The sequence below is a fragment of the Suricata suricatta genome, chromosome 14, assembly GCF_006229205.1.
Source record: "Suricata suricatta isolate VVHF042 chromosome 14, meerkat_22Aug2017_6uvM2_HiC, whole genome shotgun sequence".
NCBI lineage: Eukaryota > Metazoa > Chordata > Mammalia > Carnivora > Herpestidae > Suricata > Suricata suricatta.
Window position 1 is genome coordinate 88,233,132 of NC_043713.1, and position 10,641 is coordinate 88,243,772.

Genomic DNA, 10,641 nt, shown 5'->3' on the forward strand with positions numbered 1-10,641 from the left:
GGGCTCAGGTGAGGGCAGCCTTGAGGGTGCAGAGGAACACACGAATGGCCGAGCCCCAGACCTCCGTGCAGGTGGGCGGAGGTCTGCATGCCCTGTAGGGCTCAGCCTCTGCGTTTTCCGTTCCCGCTCCTTCCTGTTGACTGGGCTCCCCGAGCAGCGCCTTGGGGGCACCGCAGGGCAGCCAACACACCTGTCACCATGCACTGTGCTCCCCTCATCTGGACACAGGGCTATGGGGCTGTTGTAACCCCGTCTCAGGCCTTCCTTCTGGAAGTTTCTGCCAGAGTCTGTCACTCTGCTTCCACAGCTTCCCATTTCATTAGGCAGCCCTTACGGCTTCGCAGGGAGGGGAGAACACCAGCGCCGGGGGTCCACCTAGCACCCACGTGCTCTGTCTGCGGCCCTCTGACAGGGAGCAATGCCTGGGGAGGACGAAGCAGCTTCCGTGTCCAGGCATCAGGATACAGATCCAAATCCATTCGAGAGCCCAGACTTTCCGGTGCAGAGTACACTTATCCCGTGCTCAGGCCCGGATCTTCAGGATCTCACACTGATGCACTGAGGCTGAGCTTCAGACTAGGGCCGACATAAACCCGAGGGGGAGCACTCAGGAGGCGGGCTCTCAGCACTCAGAGGCGCTGGCCCCAGGCTGGGCTTGGGGAGTGGCGCGAGGGCTCTGCAGGGCAGGCCAAAGGCAGGACAGGATCGGGGGAGCACAGGGGCAAGCCCAGGCTCCTGCCAGGATTGTCCAGTCACGTGCCCCCACCCCAGACCCGACAAAAACCAAGATTTGAGAGGGATGTTCGGATGACATCACTGTAGCCCTAGGACCTGTGCTGATACCGCGGCTGCACACCAGGAGCAGGTGGACATCAGGTGCTCAGGGCCGTGGACATGGTGTGGGCGATGCCGAGAACCCGAGTGTGCAACACAAGTGAGCGGCACCACAGTGGGCTGTGTGCAGGTGCCCGAGGTGGAACTGGTGACCCAGAGAAGGCAGGGACACAGCTGTCACAGCCGTGCAAGCATCCCCACCCCCCCACCCCATGCAGGCACCTGGCAGGTGGGCAGTCACAGTGTAAGCACCCAGTTGGAGCCGAGGTGGAGCTGGCAGCACGTGCACAAGTTCCAGCCCAGGTAGTTTGGAGGGAGCATGGGATCCTGGGACGCGGGTGACAGCACGGTCACACAGTGGGACGTGCACAGGTGTCTGGGCTGCTGCCCACGGCCTGCACACCAGTGCGCCCCTTGACCCTGGAGTCGCTGGGAGGTCAGCCACAGTCGGGCAGTTTTGTCCCAGGGTAGAAGCTGTCCCTGAGTCCCCACCCGTCCACTCCTTCATGTATTTATCATGTATTTTCTGAGGAGCCAGGCTCTGTGCTTGGTGTTGAGGAAATAGTCACAGCCACACAGACTCACCCCCCCGCCCCTATCGTCAAGTTCACAGCCTCGAGAGGGAAACAGGAAATGAATAAGTAGTGTAAAAACACAGGATTGCCAAGTGTAGCGGATCGGGACAGAAGATTACTGGGAATCCGGGGAGTACATAGAAGGTCTGACGACTGAAGGGCTTGCAGTCAAGGCCAGGGCGTTCCAAGCAGAGGGAACAGCAGGTGCTAAGGCCCTGAGGTGAGAGGATGCAGACTCCACAGACCCATGGTACCGGGGAGCACTGCTGCATGAGGCTGGCCAAGAGCACGTGCAGTTCTTGCTGCTTTAAGGAGGGCTCCTCCTTTGTTCCTCTGTGTCTGCTGTAAAGGCAACGATGTCAGAAATACCAGTATCCCAGTTCCTCAGATGAGGATATCCCAGTTCCTGTGGATAAGGAGCTTGCCCAAGGTTCTCGCTCAAGAATGTCAAGGCCACGATCAGAACCTGGCCACATGACTCCCTCTGTTGTCTTTAAGGTCTCTCAGCGTGTCCTGGGTTCCAAGAGGAGGTGAAACACGGTGTGCAAAGAGACTGGGTGTGGACCCAGAGCCAGACTGAGGATTTGCAAGCTGCTGTGTGTGTCCGGATCCTTTCTGTTCTGAGTGACAGCAAGCACACACCAAACTAGCTTGAGTAAAAAGATAAATGATCGGTGCACTTAGCTGGAAAGTCTAGCTTGATTTCAGGCCTGGCTTGATCCAGGGGCTCAATGAGTGGCACCAGCGGGTCCATTCTTTCCTCTCCTTTTCTGTGCTGGCTCTGTTCATCCTCTTTAACAACCTCTCATGCAAGATTCAGAAGTCTCAAGAAATGCTGACCGCTTTTTCACAGCCGTTCAAACAGGAGGCCGGGGTTTCCTCTGTGTGGGGCCTGACAATGCCAGGTTGGGGCCCATGACGTTTTCTGAGCCAGTCGCTGTGGCTCAGACGGGAGCACTGATGGGTGCAGGCCTAGGGCGTGTGAGCCACCCCACAGAGCCCAGAGCAATGTCATGTCTGGAGTCCTGGGCCAGAGGGGAGGCCCCAAGATGAATGGAGACCTGGGGATGGACGAGGTGATGGAAGTGGGCAGCACAGCAAGTAGCCTATACCAGGCCCTTTGGACGGGGGTGGATTTGCACACAGGCTCCAAACGCAGAGGGCAGGAGAGATGGATGGAAGGGTGGCCGTTCCAGGGGCATGGGCAGGTGGCAAGGGACCTCCCTTCTGAGGCTTGTCTTGTCTGGTCTTGGCCAGAGGACGAGGAGATCTCCGCCCCGCCCTGCAAATCCTGGAGTCTATAGAGAGGCCTTGGAGGGGCTACGTCACCACACCATCCCGAGGGTCTCAGCACCACATTGCTCCTTGAAGGCCAGGTTCTTGAAAATGGCTCTCACAGCAGGAGGAGGGCGGATGGCGCAGTCCAGGGATGCCGGGGGGAGCCTCTGACTCCCTGGGGTCAGTCCTCTCGGTGACCTTCTCCAACAACCCCGGGAGGTCACTGCCCCAAGAAGAGGGCGGCTCTCAGGAGGGGAGGGTGGCTGCCAGGACACAGTGGCCCCCGTGGCAGGGGAGCCTGAGACGGCCCGGAGTTCCGCCTGGCCCCTTCCCCGGGTGCTCAGGCTTGGCTGGGGCAGAAGCCCCCAGAGGCCGTCCGGGGGGGCTCTACACTGGTGGTTCTCTACACAGTGGCCCCTGTGGGACCTACCTAGGAGGCTGTAGAACGACTAGCCAGGCTCTCGTCTTCAGAGGCCCCAGGGCAGGTGGCCTGGGGCACAGCCTGGAAGTCAGGACTCCTGAATGGCCCCAGGTTACTCTTGTGGAGCTGAGACAGCCACAGACTGACACCCTCCGAGCGCGCACAATGGCGTCTCCACGCCCCAAGCCCCCAGGACCCTGCCCTGTGTGAGACTGTTCCACCCCCACCGAACTCTGGATTTTTCCACATCCGCCTGGGGGCTTCCTTGGTAAATGGGGGACCAATCAGCGTCTGACCTGGACAGCCCTCTTTCTTTCACTGTGCTGATTTGCTGGCGAAGTCCTGGGTGGAGCAGAGACTGCGGCTGGGGGTTAGATGGGTCCTCACCTAAGGGTGGCCAGAGAGGAAGTGACTGAGAGGTGGCCACTGAGTTCGCTGCCTGGGCATTCCCAAGCACGTCACACCCAGCTGGCCAAACACGTACCCTCCATCTCCATCCACCCATCCATTCGCTTGCCCATCTGTCCATCAGCCCGTCCATGCCTGCACCCCTCCATCCAGCCGCCCACAAGGACCGGCTTCGACGGACATCTCCACAGATGTCTGTGCGGAGGGAGCTGGTGGTCACAGAGCCGCACCTCCTGGGAAGAAAAGGGAGGTAGAGTCTGACCAAGTACGATTGTGAAATAACACATTTACTCAGAACGGACCAAGACTGGGTGCTATGTGGTCAATTTGGATGCAGAAATTCAAATCAGGCGGAATTCTTTAAAAAAAAAAAAGTCTCATTGCCGCATGGCTCTAAATTTGAATCTGCTTCGTATTGGGTAGAGCAGGCAGTTCCTAAAACATGTCGCAGCAGCCTGATGAGTCAGAGCACCAGGCTGAGCAGGTTCACGTGTGGATGGAGAGGAAAAGCCAAGATGATAGTCAGTGAGCGCCCAGGCCCGTTAGCACCATACCTGAGATCTGGGATACAGAAGTACACAGTAAGTACTCAGCAGTGACCTGGCAGCACGGATGCATACAGTAGGTTCTCAGCAGCGCCTGAGACTGTCGAGGCACATGGTGGATGCACCATGGGTGTATACAGTAAGCACTTAGTGATGCTCTAACACGGTGGATATGCGCAGTTCCTGCTCAGTGATGACCTGGGACCAGGAATGTATACAGTAAGTGCTCAGTGGTGATCTGGTGCATTTATCTCCACAGCCAACTGCTTACCAGATCCCTGGAGGGGTGCCAAGGCATGGGATGGGGGGCTCCTGAAGCCCAGGACAGGTGACGTGCCCCCCAGGTAAGAAAGGGGTTTTAAACACATGGCACGTGCAGTGGGGAAGTCACCTGAGGGGTGTCAGCGAGCAGTGACAGCCAGGCCCCAGACGCTTTCAGGATGACCCACTAACACCTGCCCGCATACACTGAGCGCCTACTCTGTGCAGGCTGTCCTCTGAGTGCTCCTCTACTCAGCCGAGCAGCACCGGCCGGGGGCCCGTCTCTCCTCACGCTGCGGCACATTCATTCATAAAAGGAAACCGTTTCAGGAGCTTCCACTTTCATTGGCATGGCATCGCACGAAAGCAAGTCAGAGTCCACGAGACCCCGTGGACCCACGTCGTGCCCCGCAGCATGAGTCTGCGGGAGGGGCCAGGCTTCCGCCTCCGGGAAAGGCACCTCGGACGATCCTGGCCCTCTGCCGAAGGAGCCATCATTGTCAGAGGGGCGTCCTTAACGACCTGAAGACAAAGTCACGTCTTACTGAACAAAAACCGGTGGTAGTCAAGTGCACAGAGCGAGTGGATGTTCATCTAAAAGACGGAACTCGCATGCAGATCCGCGTCCCAAGGTCACACGTGCACGTGCACAGGTGCACACGCACCAAGTGTCCCCATCAGTTCCCTCTGGAGGAGCTGATTATGGGGGTTTCTCCTCCTTTTACTTACAAATACACTTTGTAGTTTAAAACAGCTTTATTGAGATATTTGAATTTTAAATTTTTCTACAGTCACTGTATTTTGTAAGAAAGGAATTATTTTTCAGGATAGCAGATGACCTTGCCCACACAGTGGTTGGCAGCTGCTATCTGGGAACGTACAGACCCAAGTGGGAAGGATTTTATACCCTAATTAGAGCCACGGCACTTGACGGGATTGGAAGCAGATTGAGAGAAACGTGTCTAGCAGGAGTATGGTGCCCATAGGCGGGTGTAAAGTTGCTCAAGCGTTTAGTTAAAAAAATGTATGAAACCAATTATAGTAAATTGTGCTATTGGCATAAAGGTAAAACTTGATTCATTTTTCCAGAAAAACAAAAGTGTGGGAATGTTCTGCTCAGCAAGTGACAGAAGACAGGGAGGTAATACATCTCTGTCACCTGAGGTGGAAGAGTAATGAGGGGCCCCCAGGACCCATGACGACTGCTGAGCCCCCTCCCCGTGAGCCGGGTCCGTCCACCCAGAACCCTCGCTGCCGACTGCTTTTCTCTGGGGGCTGTTCCTGCAGGGGGTGCGCGGGAGCAGACAGGAGGTGAGACGTGAGTTCCAGGCCCCCGCTGCCCCGGCTCTGGTCCGGGACCCGCAGCCAGCACGCCCCGGCCCAGGAATCAGCATCTGCGGTGAGGCCAGCCCCAGCCCACCCTGCCCTGAGGGGCTCGGGGCTGAGCCAGGCCGAGGGCAGGTGCCCTCCGCAGTCAGCACAGCGCCGAGGGCCGGGACACGCACTGCTGGGGCCGCACGGGCCAGGGCGAGCGGCCGTGAGCCACGGAAACCGCAGGCCACGGGAGCTTAGACAAGACAGAAGTCCTGCCTGTCTGGACTCCATTCGGCCCGTTAATCTGGGCTAACTCTCCCGTGAGGACACCTGCTGGGGGGACAGCCACACAGCGGCTGGGGCGGGAGGGCAGCAGGCGGCGTCCCCAGGACGGGCCCTGGCAGCCCCCCACCAGCCCCAAGGCCATGAGCTGGCTTCACCCTGACCCTGAACCCAGGAAGGACGGTCTCTGCCTGGTGGCTCATCTTTGGTTTTCTCTTCATTCTGAAACGTTTTAGGTGTTGGACGGCCCCCCAGACACCACGGGCTGCGCTCCCCGGACGGCATTCTCAGCTTCCCGCCTCTCTGACTCCTTACCTGCCTCCATCATTGTCTCTCCCCCTCATGACCCCCAAAGGCAGACATTCCCCCAAGGCTCCACCCCCGCCATGGTCCAAGTATCATGTGAATAACTCCCATCCCTGACTCCTTCTCCAGACTCCACCTCCACCGAAGTCCTCACGTGTGGCATCCCTGATCCGCTCAGGGTCCCAATGCCAGCTCCCGCCATCTTGTTCAAGGCGCCCAGGTCCCAAGTATTGATATCTTCTTGGATCCTCGAATTCAGCTCATGACTTGCATCCAATCTAAGACCAAGGAGTCTCCTGGATCCGTATCCAGACAAATAGGCATCAGTGATGGCATGTGGTGGCACCAGGAGAGCCAGAATCCCATGTGGGTGAGTCTCAACTCGATGAAAGGCCAGTATCTCCAGCCACTGAGCACCGTTCTGTCCCAGGAGACATTGGGGCAACATTCTCCAGGGGCCTCCTTGAGATTCGCAAACCCCTAGACAGATCCCATGAGGGGTGTGGCTGGTGGGGGCCTACATCAAAGGAGGCTCCTTCCCAGTCAGATGGCCCCTGAGTAAATGCAGATGATCAGCTCCACACGTGGCACACAGGTGAAATGCGTTATGCATGCTCTAGGTGACCCCCACGCACAGCAATCGGAGGCATCTTGTCAGTAAATTGCCCCCCTCTCGATGGTTGAGTGAATGCGGGTGGCACCGTGACGCATCAGTTTTGACGGAACGCCTCCCGCAGCTAGGAAGTAACCACGGTGCCGAACTTTAGAGACCAAGTTGATGGTCAGACTGGACGTCCAGTCACGGCCCCCCATCCACCAGCAGAGTCCACACCCATGCGGGCTGGAGAGGTTAATAAGGCCATTGGGGGGTGCCTGGGTGTCTCGGTCAGTTAAGCGTCTGATCTCAGGATTGGTGGGTTCGAGCCCCGCGTCAAGCTCTGTGCTGACAGCTCAGAGCCTGGAGCCTGCTTCAGATTCTGGGTCTCTTTCTCTTTCTGCCCTCCCCCGCTCACACTCTGTGTCTCTCTCCCTCTCAAAAAATAAATAAACATTAAAAAAATTTTTTTAAAGAAAAATAGGGCCATTGATGCTGGATCAATCTCCCCAGTCATTGGTATTGATGGCGGTGACGCACCCCCATGAAGAAATAAGCAGCTCAGGATGCACGTGGAGGGCAAAGCCATGTGCAGAGGGCAAAGCCATGTGCCCCGGCGAGGCCGCGAGCCTTTGGAACACAATGGAGGAGGTTTACTGGCTCCCCTAGAGAATATTGTTTCTCTTCTCATTCGAATGTCCGATTCCTCACTGACAGTTAAAGTTTAAGCTGTTTCCAGGATAGAGGGCAAGCACCCCATCGCCCATGGTGCCTCTCTGCTCGTGATGGTATCTGAGGAGAGCCCAGGGTCCCCACGTGTGGCAGCAGATGTCAGAGCAGGACCTCGGAGCCCTGGTGCCCCCTCCTGCAAGGAGACATTGTCAGGGGACGTTGATCCTATTGGGGACTGTCAGAGTGAAGACACCTCCTGGGACTTCTTATATCAGAGAGTCTCAAATGTCACCGTGCGTGAACAACACCTGGAGGGCTTGGAAAAAGGCAGATGGCAGCGGCCGGCCCAGAGTTGGTGACTGAGCCGGGCTGGAGGTCACGCTGCTGGTCAATCACCAGGCATTGCTGGCTGAGAACAGTGACTCTGAGGCGGCTGTTCCAGGGACCCCACTTTGAGAACCACAGGATGGAAAGCTAGAGGACCAGCCCACAAGATGGCCCAGGACCCAGTGCTCTGCACCTCCCCACAGACTGGGGTCCAAGGAGGGGGCCCTCCAGGGGACGGAGCGGGACACTGAGGCGACAGAGGTCATCTTTGCTCGATCACGTGGCCAGGCACCTGTCCTTCTCTTCAGTCAGATGACAGGGACCCCAGGTTGTATATCAGGTGGGCCAAGGGCAGCCCCTCCTGGTCTTCGTCAGAGCAGTCACCTGTCTGAGTCCTTGGGGATTCCTGCCGCCACTCCCCACCTGGGGAGCGCTGCTTCCTGCTAGCGGCTCAGTGATTCTCTCCTCCTCCCACACATGAGCTCCGACCTGCAGCCTTCACCCCAGAGCACCGAGTGCAGGCCTCAGTTTACCATTCATCCAAAGGCACAGTGACCGCATGTCCACCGCCCTCCTAGCGAGTTCCCCAATGGTGGGGTGGGGGGGCACATCCCTGCAGCCCGGAGCGTAGGCTTGCACCAGGACAGTGGGCTCCCTGGACGTGAGCGCTGAACGAACAAATGAGTGAGTGGGAATGAGTGATGGACAAACGCACGAGCAGGCAGAGGCGCCGCACACGTGTCCAGGGCTGCTGGCAGGGCCGAGGCGGGACAGAACCTGTGGTCTTCCTTCTTTGCCCCTGCGGGTGGCCTCTTGCCCCTGAGCCATCGAGTGCAGGACACGGGGGCCACAGTGGTCAGGACGGCAGCTGACGGTCCACAGAGACGTGGAAATTCTCTCCCAATACCGTCCCCAACCCTGTGCCAGCCTCTACTCGGGGAGCAGAGATGCAGGGGTGGAGGCAGGGAGGCTGCTTCCTGGGGGCCGTGACGGGAACGGCAGGCCACACAGTGTGGGGCGAGCACACAGCTGCTCTGGGCGGTGAGAGCCGTGGGCCCGGTGGGGCTGGGCTGACTGCAGGACCGGTGCTTCTGCCGGAGACCAGGGCTGGGGAGGCTGGGGAACTGGGGGTCCAGAGCCAGGCTGCAGGGAGGCTGGGGACACTGGCGGCCCAGAGGCTGCAGGGCAGAGGGTGCCACTTGGGGTGGGGACAGGCCAGCCTTGCAGGATGGCACGGCCTCCTCCTGGCAGGGAAGAGGACTGACGGCTCCCTGACCGGGGAGGCCCTTCCCGCCCCCCGGTGCTGCCCTCGCCAGTGTCCGGAGGCTGAGAAGGCCCAGGAGGGCCGTGGCCACGTGTCAGTTTAATTCACTGTGTTTGGGATTCATTACAGAATAATTGTCTTATCGATTTGTGGCTGACACATTTACTGCTTTTGCGTTCAGATGAGAAAAGACACAGTGTAGCTAAAGTGACTTTAATTATGCGGGTGCTGGGGAAATTTGAAAGTTGCTGGCATTTTAAATATTTCATCTTAAATTTGGTAACATGGAAATGACCGCCCACAACAAAATTTCAACCCAGCAGGCCGGCGCCCTCACCCCTCAGGCCCCTTCCCTGCCCACAGCGCGGCCCTGGGGGACGGTCCCCTGTGCTCCCAGTCCCCGGCTGCTGCAGGGTGCGGTAGCTCACATGTCCCCTCCTGTTCTGGAAGCCTCACTCCAGCTGCGACGCCCCTTTATCCATCACGCGGTCAAGGGGGAGGCGGCTGCGAGCCCACAAACCCGGGCTGTTTCCGGAACCTTCCCAGCAGAAGGCGGGAGGCGGGGGGCGGGGGGCGGGGGGCGGGGTAGGGAGGGGAGGGAGGTGCTGCCGTCGGCCCCTACGGGCGAGGCTGTGGACGGCGGTCACGTCCCTGCAGAGGTGCAAGGTGGGCTGGAGGCCAGAGCAGGGGCCCCACCGCGGCCCCAGCCGGGAAGGAGGCCCCGCGCCCCAGGACAGAGGACATTTCTGCCTGACTCGCCCTTCCAGCAGGTAGCGCTCCGTGTCTATGCCCCAGCTCCCGAAGCCGCTTTTAAAACCGGGTTCTGAGAGACGGCTGAGGTGCGGGTCCCCCCGGAGCACATGGAAGGACAGGACACGCCGCCCGCGGCCCCCTCGCAGGTGTCAGGAGCTGAGGGGGCGGGGGGGGGGGTGGAGGGGAAGCCCCTGCAGGGGGCGGGGCTGGGGCGGCGACGGGACACGCCCACTGGGGGACCCTAAGAAGCAGAACCAGAAATGCAACCAACCTGAGGACTCGACTGTGGGCAAGTGGACGGACAGGTCGGCCCCCGAGGATGGGGGGGTGGGGGTTACGTGTCACGTGGTCCTGACGCTTCAAGTGACGGGTGTGCCGTCGTGGGTCGGTTTAAAGATGAAGGTCTCAAACCCGATTTTGACCATGAAAATGTCTCAGAATGAGGTTCAAGTCGTAAGTTAACTAACGAGATAAAGGGGGAAATAACAACTGCCCTTAAACTTGGAGGAGCAGGAAAAGGGACAGGGGAAGCGCACGGGGCAGGGAGAAGGCTCCCGGCGCCGCTGTGCGTCCAGGGGCGGAGCGGGCTCCGAGCGGGAGGGGTTCCCCGGCTCCGCGCACGTGCCACCTGCGCAGAATGTGCGAGAACAGCCGTGCTCGGCCACGGAAACCGGGACACCGGGCAGGACTCCGCGAGCCCAGGAGGGAGGCGGGAGGCCTGCCCGCAGACCCTGCGGGGACCCGGAGGACACAGCTGATTTCAGGCAAAGCAGGCCCTCGGTGAGGGTGGATGGCCGGACGCACAC